The 9,700-nt window shown below is 36.4% G+C and overlaps 1 protein-coding gene across 1 annotated transcript in view; it reads left to right on the top strand.

Moving 5' to 3' along the window:
• SLC25A22 (solute carrier family 25 member 22) overlaps positions 1-9,700 on the top strand; it is a 1,136,472-nt gene that overhangs the window by 934,637 nt on the left and 192,135 nt on the right. The window lies entirely within an intron of this gene.

Below are 9,700 nucleotides of genomic sequence, written 5' to 3'. Positions count from 1 at the left end.
TTTACTGCATTGCTCTCTTGCTTAGGTTTCTTAGCTATAAATCTTAGTTCATTCTGAAGTATGCTACTTTACCCCCCCCACCAAACCTTTCTGAATGCATTATTATATAACAACTGCCTGTTGTTGCCTTCATGCTTACCCTAGAATATCTGCTTATCTCTTTTCCTAGTTGAACTCTACAGTTCCCTACAAAACGGTGTCTGCAGGACTGCAATCAGTTTCTCTCAACATTTAAACAGAGTAGGTTGCACACACAAAAAGCATTTGTTAAGCTTTCACTTACAGTGCTTTGTAATTAAGCAGGTCAGACTGTGGTCAGCACCTGCGGAGTTTATTTTTATGGTCTGTTGGATTGCTATAGAATTTTTGAGTATTGGTTTATATCTTCCGTGTGTGACGTGACCCAATTTTCTAACTACAATCATACAGTTCCTGAGATTTTAATTTTGTCTGCTATAAAACTTTTGCGTTTGTTTTCAAAATATGGAACAAACCCTGAATGACTCTACTTTGGTAGGTCTGGACATTCCGTTTAACCAAAGCGGAAACATTATGGATACTCAAAGGGAAGTTTCCCGTTTGAGAGAAGAGATCTCAACACTACGAGGAGATCTCACGAAATTGATAGAACTTTTTTCCCAAGATGAACCGGCAACTGTGAGAAGGAAAAACACGGGTATTCCTGGTCATCAAGTAGCGCAGCCTTCAACGTCATCTCCACGCTCTGAGGTTCGGATTTATGGTGGTAAGAAGACCGGGGCAGGACCAGAAGCGCGAAATCGTGGACAATTGTTTGAAGGGGAACCTAGCCGGGAACATATCCAGGTTGACGCCGTGGAAGACAATTTATTGGAAGGAAACACAGCCGGTGGGGGTGATAAAACGAAACATCTACAAAAAGGTACTGTTCCAACTAGTTTGCACAGTTCTACCAATATGGTAGAAAATGCTACCAAAACCCGCCGGCATGGTGGGCGTGTTAAAGACAGTTACAAGAACATTTTAGAGAAAGTATTTTCTTTCGAAGGAACAACAAATGTTAATGTTATTAACGGTGAATGTCCAGGCAACAAAGACATTGAATGGGAAATGACCCTAAGGGACAAATTGTTCTATTTTGAAAAAATATTGCACAACTATAAATGTTTACAAATTGACAATGATTATTTGCACAAATGTTTGACATATAAAATAGTCCCACAGGGACTTAGATTTTACAAATACCCTTTTGGGATTCAGTATACTGAGAATGTGATAGATGACATGCAAACTTTTTTTGATGAATGTGGCTTTGCATTGATGTCCAAACTGATGAAATATAATGAAGTAAAACTTAAGAAATTATTAGTAGAAGTAAATGAATGTCAGAACAGTATTATTAGGGACTTGTTGTTCGAAGATTATGAAAATTTATATATGAAAATTTTAAAGAGAGTGGAAGAAAAAATAGAGAAAGTGTATTTGAGAAAACAAGGAAAATTGACCAGAGATAGAGAACAATATAAAAAAGGCAATAGTTACCCACTTCCTTTTCAGAAAAATAAAATTAATCAGAAAGAAAAAAGTGGACATAAGGTTAAAATGGCCACTATAAAGAAGTAGGAAGAAACAGGAGGGTAGAAATCCAGGAAAGGTTTGAGAAGAGAAATGGTCACCTGGATGAATTAGATACATTTCATGAAGACATTGAAACTTTTTTAGGACCACGAAGGTCAGAAAGGTTAGCAAACAAGCAACGGAATCCCTCGGATCCTGGTCCACAGGGTTTTACAGAGGAGAGGAAAGGGGCAGAACCAGCATGGAGAACCAGATTAAGGAAAGGGAGATAGAAGGGATATATATTGAAGAGAATGGTATAACACAGGTATATAAAGGATTCAAAATACATAACTACACAAATTTGAAAGTGGAAAAATTACACTTTGATTTATTTTCAAAGGGGTTTAAATTTGTTAAAACAACATGTGGGGATTTAGCCAATATATTATTGGAGTTAAAAATATTTTTACGAAAACTCAATTTGAAATTAATGTGTAAACAGAAACAATCTGGAGATACATTACGAAATGAATACCAAAGTTGTGGCCAAGGTCCCAGCAGAAGTAGTATTTACAATCCCCCACTACATCCTTTGATAGGGACCTTTGAAGCTATAGTAACTAATGACATTTACGATACGTATGAAAAAACTAAAAAGTTGCATAAAAATATGAATTTAAATGAAAAAGAAACAACATTGATGAAGAACTTAATAAAAGACACAAATTTGAGGTTCATGCAACCTGACAAGGGTGGTGGAATGGTCATTTTCAGTCAAGAAGTTTATAACAATACATTAACAGAATTATTAATGGATGAAAAGACCTACACCACAGTATCGTATAATGAAATACAAATTGCCTATGGCAGAATTGATAGCTGGTTGGAAGAATATCTAATAGACACTAGAATTGGAAAGGAAACATATAATTTTTTAAAGCAGACATATCCTTATATACCACACATCTTCGCAATTCCTAAGATACATAAGAACATTTTTAAACCTCCCTTTCGTCCTATAGTGTCAGCAAAAAGATCGAAAACCCAACCCTTAGCAGTTTATATTGATTACCACTTGAAAGAAATAGTGAAGAATCAAAGTCATTTGGTACAAGACTCATGGGATTTTTTAGGAAAAATTACCAACAACCTATGGTCCGAAACAATAAAATTAGTGACCATAGATGTGAAAGACTTATTTACTTGTATTCCGAGAAGTGAAGGGTTTGAATACTTTGAGAATAGTGTGTATAAATATTATAATGCAACAGATGACAATAGAAAATTACTATTAGAGTTGACAGAAATGGTCCTCGACAATAATTTCATAATGTTCCAAGGAGAATACTATAAACAAGTTACTGGAGTAGCTATGGGGGCAGCATGTGCCCCCATATATGCAAATATGGTACTTCTTGGATGGGAGGAAGAAAATATTTTTCAAAGCCCATATATGAAAAATATAAAGATATATCTGAGGTTTTTAGACGATATCTTTTTATTATGGGAAGAAGATACCCCAGAAGATTTAAAAGACTTTATGTCTTATATAAACCAAACCACTACTTTTTTATCCTTCACCCATGAGATCAAACAACAACACATAAACTATTTGGATATTACCCTAAGTAAGACAACTAGTGGTTTTAAGTCTAACATTTTTCGAAAGGAAATGTGGTGTAACAGTTATTTGCAATTCAACAGCCAACACCCTTTACATCAAAAGAAAAGTATAGTCAAGGGTCAAGCAGTAAGGATTGCCCGAATGACTTCCCAAAAAGAAGATTTGGAGAAAGAGTTCTCCTTTTTATTTGAAAAATTTAAAGAAAGGGGATATCCGTTACAATTTATAGGTGATATTTTAACAGAAGTGTATCAAGGATGGGGTATAAAATTTAAACCATTATTGGGTGAAAGATTTATTCCCAAAAATATGAACACTGATGAAAAGATAGATTACAACAGTGCTTGCATAGTGGAATATAATGATTTCTCAGATTGTTTTACTGGGATCATTAGAAATAACTGGAGTATTTTTAAAACCAACAAGGATATTTATGAAGTGGTTGGAAAAAAAACAAATTTTACATTTAAAACTGCCAAAAATTTTAAAAGAATCTTTGAGACCGAGGTTAACAACAAAGATCAGAAGAAAGGTACCACAAAATGTGGCAGATGCAGACAGTGTGCATATATTAATCCACTAGTAGTAATCACACTACAGAATAGTTTGAAAAGTAAGATAACATTTACTAAGGGTAACTGTAGGAGTCGAATGTTGGTGTATTTGGCTACCTGTTCTAAATGTGATTCGTTTTACGTGGGTAAGACTGAGAGGACTCTCAGAGAGAGAATTTACGAACATACCCATGATATAAAAAGGAGAAAGGAGACCAGTGCCTTGTTTAAACATTCCTTGGAGTGTGAAAATTTTACAGATTATAAGTTTGGTATTGTGGAAATAGTTAAAAAGGACACCAGGGGGGGTGACATTAAAAATGTTTTGTTGCAGAAAGAAATGAGATGGCAACTTTTGTTAAGATCTAATACCCCTCCAGGACTTAATGAATATATAAGCATTAAACCCACATTAATAGACAAGGCCTCAAGGATTTAGAAGTATAATCAACAAATTAGTAACAACAATAAATTTGTTGATTTAAATCACAACATTTTTCAACCAAGGGATATACCAATGTACATAATTACACCTTATATTATATTATATTGCTTGTATATGATCTCAAGCATTAGTGTTTATAAATTTCACACCCTGCACAAAAATTACGCAAAATATACTGTTAATTAAGCCATGGTAATTTCATATCTAAGGTTCACAATTTTATATGTTTATATTTTGTATAATTTAGTTCTCTGGTGAGTGGTCTTGTTATAAACAATGAAAATAAGAACATTCTTTTGAAGATTTTAACAACATAGTTGATAAAAAATGTTTAATAACAATTTTTGACAACTTTTTTTAGAAAATGAGATGATGAAGGATTTGTATTTAATTATTTGTAAATAAGTAAGAAAATTTAATAAGACAAGAAGTTGTTATGCTATAACAATAGGTATTTATTAAGAAGGGGGATATTTTTAACAGAAAATTTTTGATGAAAAGTTATATATTTTATTATTATATGTTATAATTATGAAATTAGAGTTAATTTAATATATGAAACAAGTTCCTAATTATGAAATTTGTAAAAAATTATTAGTAACATATTATATGTGCATATATTTAATTTATATATTATGAGAACATACACATTATATTTTTGTGTATACTGATCCTAACACATTTTACTAAGAAAATAGAAAATTGTGTAATTAATTCAATTTATTTTAATTTAATTTAAGCATTAACAAGTTATGAAAGAAAAAAAGAATGGGAAATGAACTTCTGAACGGAATTTTGTAAAGTATTCAGAAAAATACGTATTTGATGGTTCATGTTTACAGATACTTCCTGCCTTTTGGTGTCATGACCATATAAGGAAGTAAAGTAGTCATGGAACATAAGTATTACAATTGTTTTAATTAATAGATTTGATTGATTATTAACAACAATTATGTAGTAAATTGTTTTAACTCAACCATATAAAAAGGAGAGGAACTGTGAACTAATTATTCTGATGAAGTCTGCCTGCAGCAGACGATAGCGCTGAATTCTTGAATTTTATTCTTGGTTTATTAAAGAAGACTGTGGTCAGCACCTGCGGAGTTTATTTTTATTCTCTCAACATTTAAACAGAGTAGGTTGCACACACAAAAAGCATTTGTTAAGCTTTCACTTACAGTGCTTTGTAATTAAGCAGGTCACCATATTGGTCAGCCATAGGGCTCTTTGTTTCTACTTGAGTGGTTGCCTCCTTCCCCTGTAACTGAAGTAAATTGACTCTTACATTAAGAGCTGTAATACTTACCTTATAGCTTTAGGACACCTTAGGAAACCTTGTAGACTGCAATAGCCCCGCTACGTTTGCCCTCGCTACGCTCGGGCTCTCTTCGCTCCCCTCCCTGCCCCCAATTCCCTCCCGCCCCAGTACCTCTAAATTTATAGTACTATAGCCACTCACCCACTTTCTAGATCCTATCTGCTTTCATCTGGGATAATTCCACCCCCCCCCCCCCCCATTCTACTACCTACATTTTAATAGCACCTATTAGCTTTCATCTGGCATCTCCCATCCCCCTTCCAGTACCTTTACCTCACCACTCTATCTTCTGGTGTTGCATCACCAGGTAAAACAGTTCCTTAACTCACTAGCTGAATCACGGATAATGATATACTCCTCTTTACTACCCCTCTTGTTTACACCATACCTCCTTACCTTGTATGAAAACCAGTTTCTCACGGGATTTCAGGTCCCAAAAGGCCATACTATCACCCCAGCTGTAAATCCTTCCTCCTTCAAACATACTTACAGTACCAGATCCTATCCAACATCTTGTTGAGTCTATCAACATCTCAACCCCAGGCACATTAGCTCTAGATCCAAACACTACCACAAACTAATAAACAAATTCCTGAAGTTCATCACCAAGTATAGACTCAACCTAATACTTGGTGGTGATATTCGCCCCAACCCTGGCTCACTCACTTCAGATACACATACCCCCTCTACTTGCAATCTAAGCTATAAACCTACAATTAATAGGCCAACTAACTCTCTCCTAGTCTGTCATCTCAATATTAGAAGCATCAATAAGGTACATGATATGCACTTCTGGATGTCCACTCCCCTGAGATTTTCTGTTTATCTGAAACCTGGTTAAAACCTAACACTAAAGACAATGAAGTGTTACCACCTGGGTGCAACATACACAGGCTGGATCGTGCTTCGAGGAAGGGGGGTGGGGTAGCTGTACTCAATAAATCTGAGTTGAATGTCACCATAGATGTAATACAACCTCCTTGGATTAATAACTCAGAGATTCTTGCCACCAAATTGCAACTTAATAAAAATAAATGTATTAATATCATCTGTATGTACATTCCCCCAGGTAACAATATACCTACATTTGAAGATATCCTGCACTGGCTATCATGTCACTACCCCCAAGAAACCCTTCTACTTGGAGACTTTAACATAGACTGGAGCACCTGTTCCTCAGAATCCCCAACCACCCATATTAACCTGCATGCATTTACACAAATCATATCCACCCCTACCAGGATAGGTAATCCCAACCAAAAAGAAAGTATACTTGACTGGGTACTCATAAACAGTCACCCCCAACTGTACACCTCTGGTACCCTCCTTAATGGCCTAAGCGATCACCTTCTCACATATGTAATTAAGCACAAAACCATTAATTCCCAACAACCCTTACTCAGAAAGGTTAGAAACAATAAAAACTTTGACCCTGCCAAATTCCAACAAGAACTAAACTCATGTAATTGGTCTATTCTAAAACACCTCTCCTTAGAGGAAGCAGTAGCATACTTTAACAACAAATTCCTTGAGATCCTTGATTTGCATGCACCTGTTTGTTCAAAGAGAACCAAGGCAAAAACTGCACCATGGCTTTGTATAGAGTCTAAACTCAAAATTACCCTTAGAAACAAAGCATGGGCTTTATGGCTTTCTTCTAAAGACCCTCAAGATCACATTAAATACAGGAAATCCAGGAACGAAACCAAAAAATCAATTTTACAAGACAAAAAACAATACTACTGTAATTTACAGACAGTAAATCAAAATAACCCTCAGAAGTTTTGGGCAGGTTTAAATAATCTACTACATCCTGGACAAACTTCAACCCCAATCCTTGCTGCTACTATTGATAAAACCCCTGAAGATGTTTCTGATAGTTTTAACCAATTCTTTACTGAGACAATTCAAGCCCTAGCTAGCCAACTGCCTCCTAGCTCCCCTGGTCCTGAAAGTAGCACCCCTAGAAACCTACTCGCATTCAGCTTCCAACCAGTCGCCACTTCAATTATCCGTACCTTGATCAAAAAATTAAAACCCACTACACTTTCTGCTGATCAACTCCCTGCCGAGTACCTACAAAAATCATCTGATGCTATTGCTTACCCCGTCTCAATACTAATCAATCGAACCATAGTAGAAGCTAAAATTCCCACCATCTGGAAAATATCTTATGTAATCCCACTTCACAAAGGAGGCAGCTCTACTGAATTCTACAATTATAGGCCAATAGCTATACTCTCTCCACTTGCAAAGATTATGGAAAAATGTATTCATGGACAACTCATGCACCACGTAATCCAAAATCGCCTTATGGCAGACACTCAGCATAGCTTCCATCCTCATCACAGCACTGCTTCAGTCCTCCTAGCCTTTACTAATACCATAAACCATAATCGCAACAATAATTATATATCCTCAGCCCTCTTTTTGGATCTTTCCAAGGTATTCGATATGGTTGATCACCAACTTTTAATCCATACCCTGCAAACATGCTGTCTAGATACTGGAGCCCTCCAATGGTTTCAGTCCTACCTGAATGGTCGACAGCAGGCTGTCCTCTGGCAGAACAAACTCTCTAACCTTCTACCTAACACCCTTGGAGTACCACAAGGCTCTATACTATGGCCCTTGCTGTTCTCCATCTTCATTAACGACCTTTATACTGTCATCCCAAAAGTCAGCTGTATCCAATTTGCTGATGACTCTACTCTGATTTGCTCAGCCACATCTCCAGTAGAGTTATAGTCAGCTACCCAGACCACTTTTAATACAATAGAAAACTGGCTTTCTGAACATTGTCTGATCCTAAATCCCAAAAAAACTAAAATGCTGTTATTTTCATCAACACGTAGGTCTACCGCTTTCACCTTTACCATAAAATTAAATGATGGCACAATAATCTCCCCTGACCCATCTACAAAACCATTAGGTGTCATCATAGACAATAATCTAAAATTTGACCTATATGTTAACCAAACTATCAAAACCATCAATAAAAAACTAGAGTCACTTTACAGAATAAAAGCCTTCCTAACCCCTCCAGCTAAAATTGCCATAGCTCGCTCTCACCTTCTTTCAACCCTTCTGTATGCATCCCCTCTACTCTCGAATTTAAACAAGACTGTCCTTAACAAACTCTCAATTTGCTACAACCACATTGCCAGGTTTGCCACTGGGCTACCTTTTAGGACACATCATTGCATCAATCTAAATCAGCTTGGGTGGCTTGAACTACCCAGCCTAATCCAGTATAACCAACTGATTATGGCCTATAAAATCCTCTATAATCCGGACAATACTCCTGCACTTAAAAATATTATCACCCCCTATAACAATCCTAGACCGCTTTAATCCTCTAACAAACTACTAATTCAGACTAGCAAAATTAATAACACAGCCGGTGATTCTCTCTTGCAAACTCTGTAAGTAGATCCTGGAACTCTCTTCCAGCTGATATTACCTTACTTTCCAGCTTAGGTCAATTTAAAACTAGACTCAAACAACATTTGTCACTTAAATGGCTATGTCAGTGTATCAAGCCTGGCAAACTCTCTCTAGAATGTGTAAAAATCTGTTAACCAGTTTACTGTGTAATTTAATTTAATCCTGACTTGTGCTCAGGATTAACTGTAACCTGTGGAACTTGTTTAACTTGCTTATTTATGTAATCTCTGTAAATAGTTTGTTTGTAATATGTAATGCTGGTATTATGTAATGCTGTATCTGCATACCCTTGGAGATTTTCTCCCCGGGCCTCCGCTGAAAATGGACAAGCATCCAGTCGGACTGTCCCAGTCAACAAATGTAAAATAAATAAATACAATAAAATGTCTGTGCAGTCACTGAGACCTGGTTCAAGGTTGCAGAGAGCACCCCAGCTGTACAAGGCTGCAATGCCTTTCATACATTCAGACCACAAAACTGGAATGAAAGAACTAAAGGTGGAGGTGTATCCATCCTCATTAAATCCAAATACACTTTGAGACTGGTAAAATAGTATGACTGTCTTGAGGTACTCCAGATCCAAATAACTGTAGGTAAAATAGTCTACCACATCATCGCTATCTACAGGTCTCCCACTGTGAACCAGGAGAAGCACACCAGCTATCTACCACATCATTGCTATCTACAGGTCCCCCACTATGAACCAGGAGAAGCACACCGGCTATCTGGACTTTTGCTACAGTCACTCAGTATACAGCCAGTCATCTTGGGCA

The sequence above is a fragment of the Protopterus annectens genome, chromosome 17.part0 (genome assembly GCF_019279795.1).
Source record: "Protopterus annectens isolate FY-2018-M chromosome 17.part0, PAN1.0, whole genome shotgun sequence".
NCBI classification, from domain to species: domain Eukaryota; kingdom Metazoa; phylum Chordata; order Ceratodontiformes; family Protopteridae; genus Protopterus; species Protopterus annectens.
Note: the sequence above shows the minus strand (reverse complement) of the source record. Positions and strands in the feature narration are given on the sequence as shown.